The 11,162-nt window shown below is 44.5% G+C and overlaps 1 long non-coding RNA gene across 1 annotated transcript; it reads right to left on the reverse strand.

The window, feature by feature from the left end:
• Positions 1 to 1,284: 1,284 nt before the first annotated feature.
• Positions 1,285 to 4,370, reverse strand: LOC132808223 (uncharacterized). Its single transcript, XR_009642050.1, has 2 exons — positions 4,220 to 4,370; positions 1,285 to 3,584 (listed from the first exon to the last, which is right to left on the reverse strand). It is a non-coding gene; the product is annotated as an uncharacterized LOC132808223 (long non-coding RNA).
• Positions 4,371 to 11,162: the final 6,792 nt, after the last annotated feature.

The raw sequence follows: 11,162 nt of genomic DNA on the forward strand, positions 1-11,162 counted from the left end.
CATTCAGTTCTGAACAAGAGTGAAAACAGACTTTGGACATGAACTGTTTCTCATTCCATGCATGTTTCCTGATGTGAAGACTTCTCCCCCCCCCCCCCCCCAGCCCACACAAGGATAGAAATGTCAGGACCTATTTCTCCAAATGTTATCTTTGATCTGCTCATGACACATTCCTTGGATTTGGAGTGTTCTGATGTAGTGTTTAATAGGAATCCATCAAAATTAACATCCAGTCTTGTCTGAGAGCAGAACCAACTCAACTGACCGAACAAGCTGCACAACTCTTCTGTCGGATCTGTAGACGCGACATCCTCTCTCTCTCTCGTTAACACAACAGGATTAGAAAGGCTTGGAGTACTATTCTCTCTGAACACGATTCCTAATCTACTGTTATTCCAGACTTATATGCGTAACATCTAAACCTAAATAGTTAAAGCTCCTCAGCCTGATCTCCCACAAACAACAGAATGGTTTCAGCACAGAAGGAACGTGCTCAAATGGAATGTCTGTTCTTAAATTCCATGTTAAGGTTATTATTGCATTAATCTGTTATAAATGGTGTCTGTTTCAGAAAGGCACAGAGAGACATGCTTTTGTGGAACCCTACGGGAGTTTTCTGATCACAGAATCATACAGTACAGAAAAGGCCCTGTGGCCCATCAAGTGTGTACCACCAATATATTATCACTTACACAAGAGTCATAGAGCTGTACAGCAAGGAATCAGACTCATTGGTGTTTAAAACTAGAGGACATAGGTTTAAGGTGGGGGGGAAGGAGGGAAAAGAGAGAGAAGGGGATCTAAGTGGCAACCTTTTCACACAGAAGGTGGTGCACGTACAAAATGAGTTACCAGAGGGAGTGGTGGGACTGGTACAATTACAACATTTCAAAGGCATCTGGATGGAGAGGTGAATTCAGAGAGATATGGGTCAATTGCACGCAAATGGGATGAGATTAATTTCAGATATCTGGCCATCATGGCCACGTTGGATGGAAAGGTCAGTTTCTGTGCTGTCCAGCTCTATAGTGGGGTCATAACCCATGTCCACATTCTGTCCTCTACCTTGCCACTCGTTGTGAGGCTCAGAGCCTGGGAATATCGTTGGGTCACCCAGACCCTGACAATTTCCACATAGCTCTGGGCATTTCTCACAAACACCACTCGGATTGTCAGCCGCCATCAGAAACTTTAGTTTTCCTTTTTATCCATCCTTCAGCACTGGGCAAGAATTCTCTGTTCCCGTTGTGGGATCGTGTTCAAATAGCGACCAAAATCAGCAACTGGTGAAAACAGCCTCTTTATTCAGCAACCACAAGTTGTACAAGTTTGAGGTGGTGATGGAAACCCGAAATACCATCCTTACAGCAGCCTCTTTACACACAGTTCTTATAGAGATTAACACTCCATCACTATGGTGTCCCATTGTTTTATCTATTGTACACAAACGTTGGCTGCTACTCCCGATGGGATTGAGATTGTCTGTGTGGTCTGCTTGCAGAACTAAGAGGTGACAGTCCTTTTGTCTTTTAAGTCAGCAAATGTTAGTAAAATTACTCGGCCTGTGTGCTCTAAATAAATTAGCCATTGTACCTGCACTGAATAAAAGAATAAACGGAATTAAACTGTTTACTGCAGCTGGGTTGGGAGACTTGTTTAGTATTTGCCAGTGAGAGTTTCATTCATTCCTGCAATTTCATGGAAGCGCAGTCTCGATAGTCAGCTTCTTAAAGGGGACAGTGGCTGCGAGTCAGGGAAACTGATGTATTTATGTATTGATGTATTTATTCAGGTCCTGATAGATGGTTGGCAAGGGCTGATTAATATCGTATTCTTTCATGGTGATAAGATGGCAGGGAGGTATTGTTCTGAAAACATGTTGACAGTTATTGAGAGGTAGCATTTGATGCAGAAATAGGCCTAAACACTGCTTGTAGCAAGAGCTGGTAAGGGATGAAGGTGTGAAAAAGCAGTAATGAGTGTTTTAGCTTATTCTATTTTGTAATAGTAAAATATACTACAAAACTGTGAGTGAGTGAGTGAATGAATGAATGAAGCAAGCTATGTTACAGGAAAGAGTTATGGGTGAATGAAATGGGAATGCAATATTATTAGATACAGGGCTCCTGTGAGCAAGTTAGAAAAGACTTATGAATGACTTAATAGAAAGAGTTTGAGAGTGGGTTAGTAAAGAGACCTACAATACAATATCTCACACCACGTCATCGTCCTGCCAGCCTTGTGGGGTCGGAGAAACCGGAGCCAATCTTTACACAGGGCAGGTTTCTTCAGCGTCAAACATGACAGATATACACCTCCTGACTTCAGTCCATGTTCCAAATCAGTAAGTGTGTCTTAACAGTTGCTCAACTCACCAGGCAATGTATGCCCTCTTGAATATTAATACAAGTAACACCCACAAAGCATCCAAACGTTTGCTACTCAGTGTGACTGGATTGGTGTCTGACCAGATGGTATGACTGACTGAATCCCTTCCCGCACTTGTAGATAGGCTGGTGTCTCCGCAGGGAAGACCAATCAATGAACCCCTTCCCACACACTGAGCAGGCGAATGGTCTCTCCCCGGTGTGGACCTGTTGGTGACTCTGCAGGTTGGAGGACTGAATGAATGCCTTCCCGCCAATGGAGCATGTAAACGGCCTCTCCCCGGTGTGGACCCGTGGTGTCTCTGCAGAGAAGATGAATCATTGAAGCCCTCCCCGCACATGGAGCAGGTGAATAGTCTCTCCCCGGTGACACTGCAGGGTGGATGAAGCGCTGAAAGTGCTTACCACACACAGAGGTGAACGGCCTCTCCCTGGTGTGGACCCGCTGGTGGGTAACCAGGGTGCATAACTGAACGAACGCCTTCCATCAGACAGAGCAGGTGTACGGCCTCTCCCTTGTGTGGACCCACTGGTGACTCTGGAAGTTGGAAGACCGGTTGAATGCTTTCCCACATACACAGCAGGTGAAAGGCCTCTCCCTAGAGTGGACCCGCTGGTGACTATGCAGAGTGGATAACTGAACGAACGCCTTCCTACACACGTTGCATGTGAAAGGCCTTGTCCTCCCGTCTGGACCCGCTGGGGGGTCACCAGGGCAGATGAATGGGTGAACCCCTTCCCACACACTGAGCAGGTGAATGGCCTCTCCCTAGTGTGATGGTGGCGATGGCTTTCGCAAACTCTGGAAGTTGAATTCCTTCCCGCAGTCCCCACATTTCCACTGTTTCTCCATCACGTGGGAATCCCCACCGCCCTCTAGTGTCAACAACCAGTTGAAGGACCACTCACAAATAGAACATGTTCTATGTCTTGCTGCTGCGAATGAGGTGTTGCTATTTCAGTCTTTGTACCCGCTTAAAGCTCTTCCTACAGTCAGTTCACTGGTACACGCTCACTGAGGTCTGTGTACTTCGGTCTCACTGAAGTTTGAAACCTTTCAAAGCAGGCAGGACAGAAGACAAATAAAATATCCAGTGAGATTCAAAAGGCTGATAACATTCCTGTGCCAGTGAATCGATTGGCTCGATCAGATCTTGTTTTGAGATTACTGGCTGCAATTCCATCCGTTCTCATATCCTGCAAAATGGAGATTACAGAAGACATCACTGTCTACGCAGGATAGAAACTCCAAACAGACAGTTTTGGTTCCTGTGGAACATTCTTTCTGCTCTCCCTCCCCCCAGAATTTGAATCTAAATACCACAGTCTCCCTCCATCCTCACTAGGTATTATTGCCCCATGTTCCAAATTCTCCATAAATGCTGAAAAATATTGACTGATGGATCTATGCTCGCCTCTTCCTGCCCTGGACACAGCTTGTCACAGATTGAACCAGGAGTGAGCCATTCAGCTCCTGGGGTTTGCTCTGCTGTTCCAAAGACCATGTCAGTACTGCTTTGGCCTTCACTCCATTTCCTGCTGTTCTCAGTAACCTTTCATATCCCTGCCATTTAAAATTCTCTTCAATTAAGCCTTGAATATATTCCATGAGCCAGTCTCCATTACTATCTGTGGGGGAGCATTCCATAGACTAACAAGAAAGGAATACATTCCTAATTTCTCCCTGAAATGGGAGACCACTTCCAGGCAGGTGGAGACTAGTTAGTTTAGAATCATGTTCAGCATGGACTGGATGGAATAAAGAGTCAGAAACGGAGCAGTTTAACCCCAGAATGGAAAGGGGGGGTGAAAAAAGAAAGTGCCGTACTCACAGATGGTGGACAGAGAAAGGAAGTTGCAGTCCGAGTTGAAGCTCAACCTTAATTCGGGGGGAAGCGGGGAGAGGAGTAACATCAGCTTCAGAGGCTCCTGGTCAAACTTCCGCAGTCAGTCAATACGGCGGCTCTGATTGACACGCGGAACAATCGCCTTCCAGCCATCCAGGCATTCCAATTGGCTCACAATTGACCTGTGTGATGTCATGACATGTGGCCAATAGGAGAGAACCATCTTGGAACACGGGATTGTCATCGGCCGGCTACCTCCGGACGTCCCGCCTTCGTACGTGAACGTCACAATGCGGAAGTAGCCCGATCAGTTTCAAACTGATACCCCCAACTCTGAGCAACATCTGGGAGCAAAGCAATATCCCCCCACTTTCTATTCCTCATCCTGGGAAGGAGAGAGAAGAGGGAAGGCACTGTACACTTGTACCAATTGGCGGCGGAGAGTGTAGAATGCAAGCGAAGGGGTTTCAGATTCGCTCTCTCATAAGGCTTTCTGATCCTCATGGCATTTATCAGAACTAGAACGTGAAAAGGGTCAGAGATTTGTCCAGTGTTATTAAATTGTTAAACATTCAACGTGCTTTTCGTGGTTTTCTCACATTCGATTATAATTAATTGTCGTAATTGTGTGTTGCAGCTATGTCATATACTTCCAATTATGCTGTTATCGAAGGGGACGGTAAGTGGGCACTGGACAAAGAGACATAGAGATGTCCAGCATGGGAACAGACCCCTCAGTCTAACTCGTTCATGCTGACCAGTTAACCTGGATAAATCTAGTCCCATTTACCAACATTTGCCCACATCCCTGTAAACCCTTCCTAATTCATTCACCCATCTAGATCCCCTATAAATATTGTAATTGTATCAGCCTCCACCACTTTATCTGCAGATCATTCCATACGTACAAAGAGAGTCCATTCATCAGTCTAACAATGGCAGGGAAGGAGCTCTTTCTGAACCTGTTGGTGCATGTGTTTCCAGATTCTGTATCTTCTGCCTGACCAAAGATGTTGTGAGAGAGCATTAGGGGGTTGGAGGAGAATTTGATGATTTTGGCAGCATTTCTGCGGCAAAGTGAAGTGTAGGTGGTGACCGTGGAGGGTAGGTTGACTTCCATGATGGTCTGCAATGTGCATACAACCTTCTGTAGTATCTTACCATTCTGAGCAAAGCAGTAGCTGGACTAGGTCGTTACACATCCAGATAAAACACTTTCTATAGTGCATCTGTAAAAGTTGGTGAGGGTCATTATTGATATACCGAATTGCGTGAGCCTCCTGAGAAGGAGTGTTGTTGTGCTATCCTGACTGAGATTGCCCCATCATTTTTCCAGATGGTAAGAACACTCAAACAACCCACCGTGGAGTTTGCATTGCTGACAGAAAGCAGTTTGTGTTCTGCAGCAGCTTAGTCACTCACACACTAGGTGCTGTGAGATTAAAAGTACAAAGAGCCATGAGGAACCAGAGGTTTTTCCAACCAACATTCAAACTGATCAGTCTAAACCTTGAAGTCTCAAACGAAATCTAGAAGTTCACTTAGCCAAAAGCTAATGGAGGCATCCTCATAAAATTACCAGATGTTCTTGGAATCCTGAGAAGAATTCAAGTGAATCCTAGAAAGATATTGCCTGTCTTAGACTATTCCCAAAAAGTGAATGAACTATCAAGATTCATATAAAGATTTGTGGGAACTATGGCAGGGAAGGAAAGAAAACTAGATTTACAATTTAATGCCATACACACTATTCTGCTAAGTTACTCCTGTTGATTAGGTTTTCACATTTTTAAACAAAAAAAAGAGCTGTTCTTCCAGTTAATGACTGGGTTTTCAAACTTCTCTTCAAAGTTAATAGTTTTTTTCTTCAAACTGAATGATTGTAACAAAAGTGCATCTCATTGTTGAATTTTGAATCTGTAGGATGTGCTTAGTAAAGTTTGAATGAACAATATTTCAAAGTGAATTTTATCATTTTAAGTACCAAGACATTCTGGAGAGGAAAAACTTGTCCTTGTGTGTTTTGCAACACTTAATCAAGGTAAGTTTAATAGAAGAAGCAGAGAGGTTGATGCTCGAGTTGAGAGCTGGGGCAAAACAGCTGAAATAATGCAGGCAGTAGCACAGCAATTAGGGTTAGAAAGTTAGCCAAAAATACAAAAACAGGTAGGAAAGTTTCTTCAGCTTTCTTTTAAAAAGTTAACAAAGTAAGTGTTGGTTCTATAGAAAATTAGTCTGTGGATTCAATAACGGAGGATAAAGAGATGGCAAATGAATTAAAAAAGAGCTTGAATCTGTTTTCACTAGGGAGGATACAAGTAACACCCTGGAACTAGCTGTAAATCAGGAATTGAAAGGGAGGAAGTAACTGAAGAAAATTACAATTACCAGGGAAGTAGTACTGAGTAAACTGTTGGAACTATGATTTGACAACTTCCGGGTACCTGAAAGATTTCATCTAAGACTCTTAAAGAAACACTAACCAGTGAAATAGTTAACGCATTGGTTTTAATTTTCCACAACGTCATTAGTTTCAGGGAAGGTTTCTTTAAATTGTGTAAACTCTTTTCTTCAAAAAGGGAGACAGAGAATGGGAAACTGCAGACCATTTCCCTTACCATATGTCATAGGGAAAATGTCGAAAGCTATAAATAAAGATGTTATGACAGGGCACTTGTATACGTTCAAGGTAATCAGGCAGTGTGAATGTATTTTTGTCAATGGGAAATAATGTTGTAATAATGTTTTGAAGAACTGCCTCTTCCCAATGCGACTGAGCTCATGAATCTCCGGTGCCAACAGAGAATGGTATCCCTTTCCCCAGTCCCCACATTTCCACGACTTCTCCGCAGTTGTGGTGTCCTTTTGGCTCCTTGTTTCTGATCAGCAAGTGAAACTGTGATCACACTCAGGAAACGTGCACAGTTACTCTCTGCTGCGAATAGTGTAACGTTTCTTCAATCTGTGTAACGGGTTACAGCTCCTTCCCACAGTCAGCTCACTGGGGCACACACTCTCTCAACATTGGGAAAAGATGGACAAAAGTTGAGCAGCGAGACAAAATGCAAAAGCAATAAAATGTCGAGCCACAATGAAGATTGAGCTTCACCCAGATTGCAAATTCTTTCCTCTGTCCAATATCTGCGAGTGCGGTATTTTCTTTTCTCACCCCCTTTTCCAATTCTTTTTCATTCTGGAGTTGACTTGCAGCAACTGAAGGAAAGGGAGTGAATCCGGGAGGGGAAAGACTCTGAAAATGTTAGTCCAGGTCTGTGTCATAATCGGAAAAATAGACAGGCAGGAGGCTGCAAGAACACAGCAAGCCAGGCAACATCAGGAGGTGGAGAAGTCGACATCTTGGGTGTAACCTTTGTTCATAACTGGGGGTGGATGTAGGGAGAGATACAGAGACAGGGTGTGCTGGGGACACAATGGTGAGGTGGGGATAGGTGAAGACGGGTGGAGGGTACGACCTGATGGGTCAATAGGAGGAAGGAATCTGGTTGGTGGCAGAGAGGAGTGGAAAGGAAGGGTCAAGGCTGAGAAGGGAATTGTGGATAGGAAATGAAGTTATTTGAAAATGGGGTACTCTATGTTGAGTCCTCTGGGCTGTAGGCTGCCCAGGTGGAAGATGGGGAGTCGTTCCTCCAGGTTGCAGTTTAGTTTGTTGTGACAATGCAAGAGACCAAAGATGGTCATGTCAGAAAGGGCGTAGGAACAGGAATTAAAATGGATTGGTGACTGGGGAGGTATGAGCTGAAAGTGTGTTGCTGGAAAAGCAGGTCATGCAGCATCCAAGGAGCAGGCGAGTTGACGTTTCGGGCCTGAGCTCTTCTTCAGGAATGATGTGTGGATGTACAAAGGGGTCTCAGCGTCCTTCAACACCAGTCAATGCCAGTTGTCAGACAGGTGCAGCAAGCAATCAGCAAGGCAAGTGGTATATTAGCAAGAGGAATTGAGTTCAGAAGTGGGGATATCTTCCTGCATTTAGGGGGCCATTCCTGAAGAAGGGCTCAGGCCTGAAACGTCGACTTTCCTGCTCCTTGGATGCTGCTTGACTTGCTGCGCTTTTCCAGCAACACACTTTCAGCTCTGATCTCCAGCATCTGCAGTCCTCACTTTCTCTCCTGGGGAGGTATGGTCAGCCTCTGCGAACCCGGCTACAATGCTCAGCGAACCATTCCCATGTTTATGCTCTGTCTCCCCGATGTAGAGAATACCACAATTTCCAACACATGGTAAATACAGTGCTGTAATGTGAAGTTATAGCCTTTGCTGTGAAAAAAGGCAGAAAGGAGGTGTATTGTTTAAACCATGATGTATTGGGAAGCTGTGAAAGGGAGAACTGCAGATGCTGGAGATCTGAGTCAAAGTGTGGCATTGGAAAAGCACAGCAGGTAAGGCAGCATCCAAGGAACAGAAGAGTCAACGTTTCGGGCACGAGCCCTTCATCAGGAATGATGTGTGGATGTAGAAAGGGAGCTCAGTGTCCTTCTACACCAGTCACTGCCAGTTGTCAGACAGGTGCAGCAAGCAATCGGCAAGGCAAGTGTTATATTAGCAAGAGGAGTTGAGGTCAGAAGTGGGGATATCTTCGTGCAGTTAGGGGTCATTGAATATATCCAAGGCTGCATCCATCTGATTTTTGAACATCAAATAAGTGAATGTTTATGGGGAAAGGCAAGAAAATGATTTTAAGACCAGTATAGGACAGTTACAGAGTCATACAGCACAGAAACAGACCCTTCAGACCAACTAGTCCATGCTGACTATATTCACAAACTAAACTAGTCACAGCTGCCTGTGTTTGGCCCATGCCCCTCCGAACCTTTCCTATTCATGTACTTATCCAAATGCCTTTTAAACATTGTTACTGTACCTGCATCCACCACTTCCTCTGGATATTCATCCACACACAAACTACTCTCTGAGTATAAAACAAAAGGTACCCTTCATGCTTTTTTAAAAGCTTTCTCCTCTCACCTTCAAATTGGCTGCCTTATCTTGAAACCCCCACCCAAGGGAAAGGATACCCATCGGTCAACTCGGCTATGTCTCTTGTGATGTTATAAACTTCTGTAAGGTCAACTCTCAGCCTTCTATGTTGCAGCGAAAATGTCCCAGCCTATCCACGTAGATGTTGGCAGATTCATATCCAGTTATGATTTGGTGAATGCTGGTGCAGGCTTGAAAGACCAAATAGCTTATTCCTGCTTCCAATTCTCACAGTCTGTGTCCAGGACAGCAAGAGACCATAGGACAGAGGAGCAGAAATTAGGCCATTCAGCCCATCAGGCCTGTTCCACCATTTAATATGGCTGATAGGTTTCTCAACCCCATTCTCTCACTTTGTCCCCGTAACCCTCTATCCCCTTGATATTCAAAGTCTCCATCTCAGTCTTAAATATCCTCAATGACCAGGCCTCCACAGCCTTCTGTGGCAGTGAATTCCATAGATTCACCACTCACCGCTATTCTGAAAATTCTTTCCTTTACTCTAAGGCTGTGCCCACTGGTTCTAGTCTCTCCAACCAATGGAAACATCTTCCCAACGTCCACTCTGTTCAGGCTGTTCAGGATTCAGTATTGTTTGTTTCAATTAGAACACCCCTCTCCCCCCCAAAGTGTGGGCCTGTTAACCAGCATGAACCAGACCCTTCAGGTTGTGGTACAGGAAGGATTAGGTTGAGCAAACTGAGAATAGAGGGAGAGTGTGTGGGATGGAGATTTTCAAATTCTAGGGAACAAGAGAGGAGAAATAGAGTTCACTATAAATTAGAATTGATTGGATGGGCTGAAGGGCCAAGGAGTGGCAGATGAAAATGCGTGGTTTGCATTTTGGTCAAGCAATGCAGGAAAGACTGACACACTTCAGAGGAGTGTTGCAGAACAAAGAGACCTTGGAGTGCAAGTTCATAGTTCGTTGTAGATTGAGTCACTGGTAGACAGGATAGTGAAGAAGGCATTTGGTATGCTTTCCTTTATTGGTCAGACCATTGAGTATAGGAGTTGGGAGGTCATGCTGCAGCTGTACAGGCCATGTTTGGGAGACTGCATTTGTTTCTGGTCTCCCTGCTATTGGAAAGATATTGTGTAACTTTGAAAGGGGTCAGAAAAGATTGACAACCTGTAGCCAGAGTTGGAGGGTTTAAACTACAGGGAGAGGCTGAATACACTGGGGATATTTTCCCTGGAACATCGAAGGCTGAAGGATGACCATGTCGACATTCATAAGGAGCATGGATAGGGTGAATACCCAAGGTCATTACCCCAGGGTAGGGAAGTCCAAAACTAGAGGGGCGTATGGTTGAGGTGAGAGGGGAATTTTAAAATTCTTCTGGTTGGGCACATGAATAGAAAGGATTTAGAGGGATATGGACCACATGCAGGCAAATTGGAGTAGGTTAATTTAGGATACCTGTTTGGCACAGACAAATTGGACCGACTGCTGTATGACTTTCATCGTCTTCTGTGAAAGCAGAAATCTGATGGTGAAGACTGGAGTTTCAGGATGTTTTGCCCTTACTGGGAGCAGAAATGTTTGACTGAAGTGTGTTGGTGTTAATGTCTTGATGTTCCATTTTGCTCCCACCTTCCTGGAGATGTTAACAGGTTGTTCATCAAGAAGCTGCATTGCACCCTGAATTGACATTTTTTTTTGCTGAGTGAGGCAATACTTCCTTCGAGTTACGCTGTACCAAGGATCCAGTTACAAAAGGACAGCTTGGTGGTGACAAACAGTAAAGAAGGTGAGGTGGGATGGGTGGAGAGTGTGTGTGCTTTTTCTACGCTTTTTTGCTGGGGGAGGGGGGGTGGTTCTGAAGCTGTAACAAAGTTGGGTCACAATAAAGGTTACCTGAACTTACTACCGGGCTCAGATTCTCATTGAAAGCTTTGAACTCCAAGAGTTTTTAGTATTAAAGCTGCT

This window comes from Hemiscyllium ocellatum (genome assembly GCF_020745735.1).
Source record: "Hemiscyllium ocellatum isolate sHemOce1 chromosome 27 unlocalized genomic scaffold, sHemOce1.pat.X.cur. SUPER_27_unloc_37, whole genome shotgun sequence".
NCBI classification, from domain to species: Eukaryota; Metazoa; Chordata; class Chondrichthyes; order Orectolobiformes; family Hemiscylliidae; genus Hemiscyllium; species Hemiscyllium ocellatum.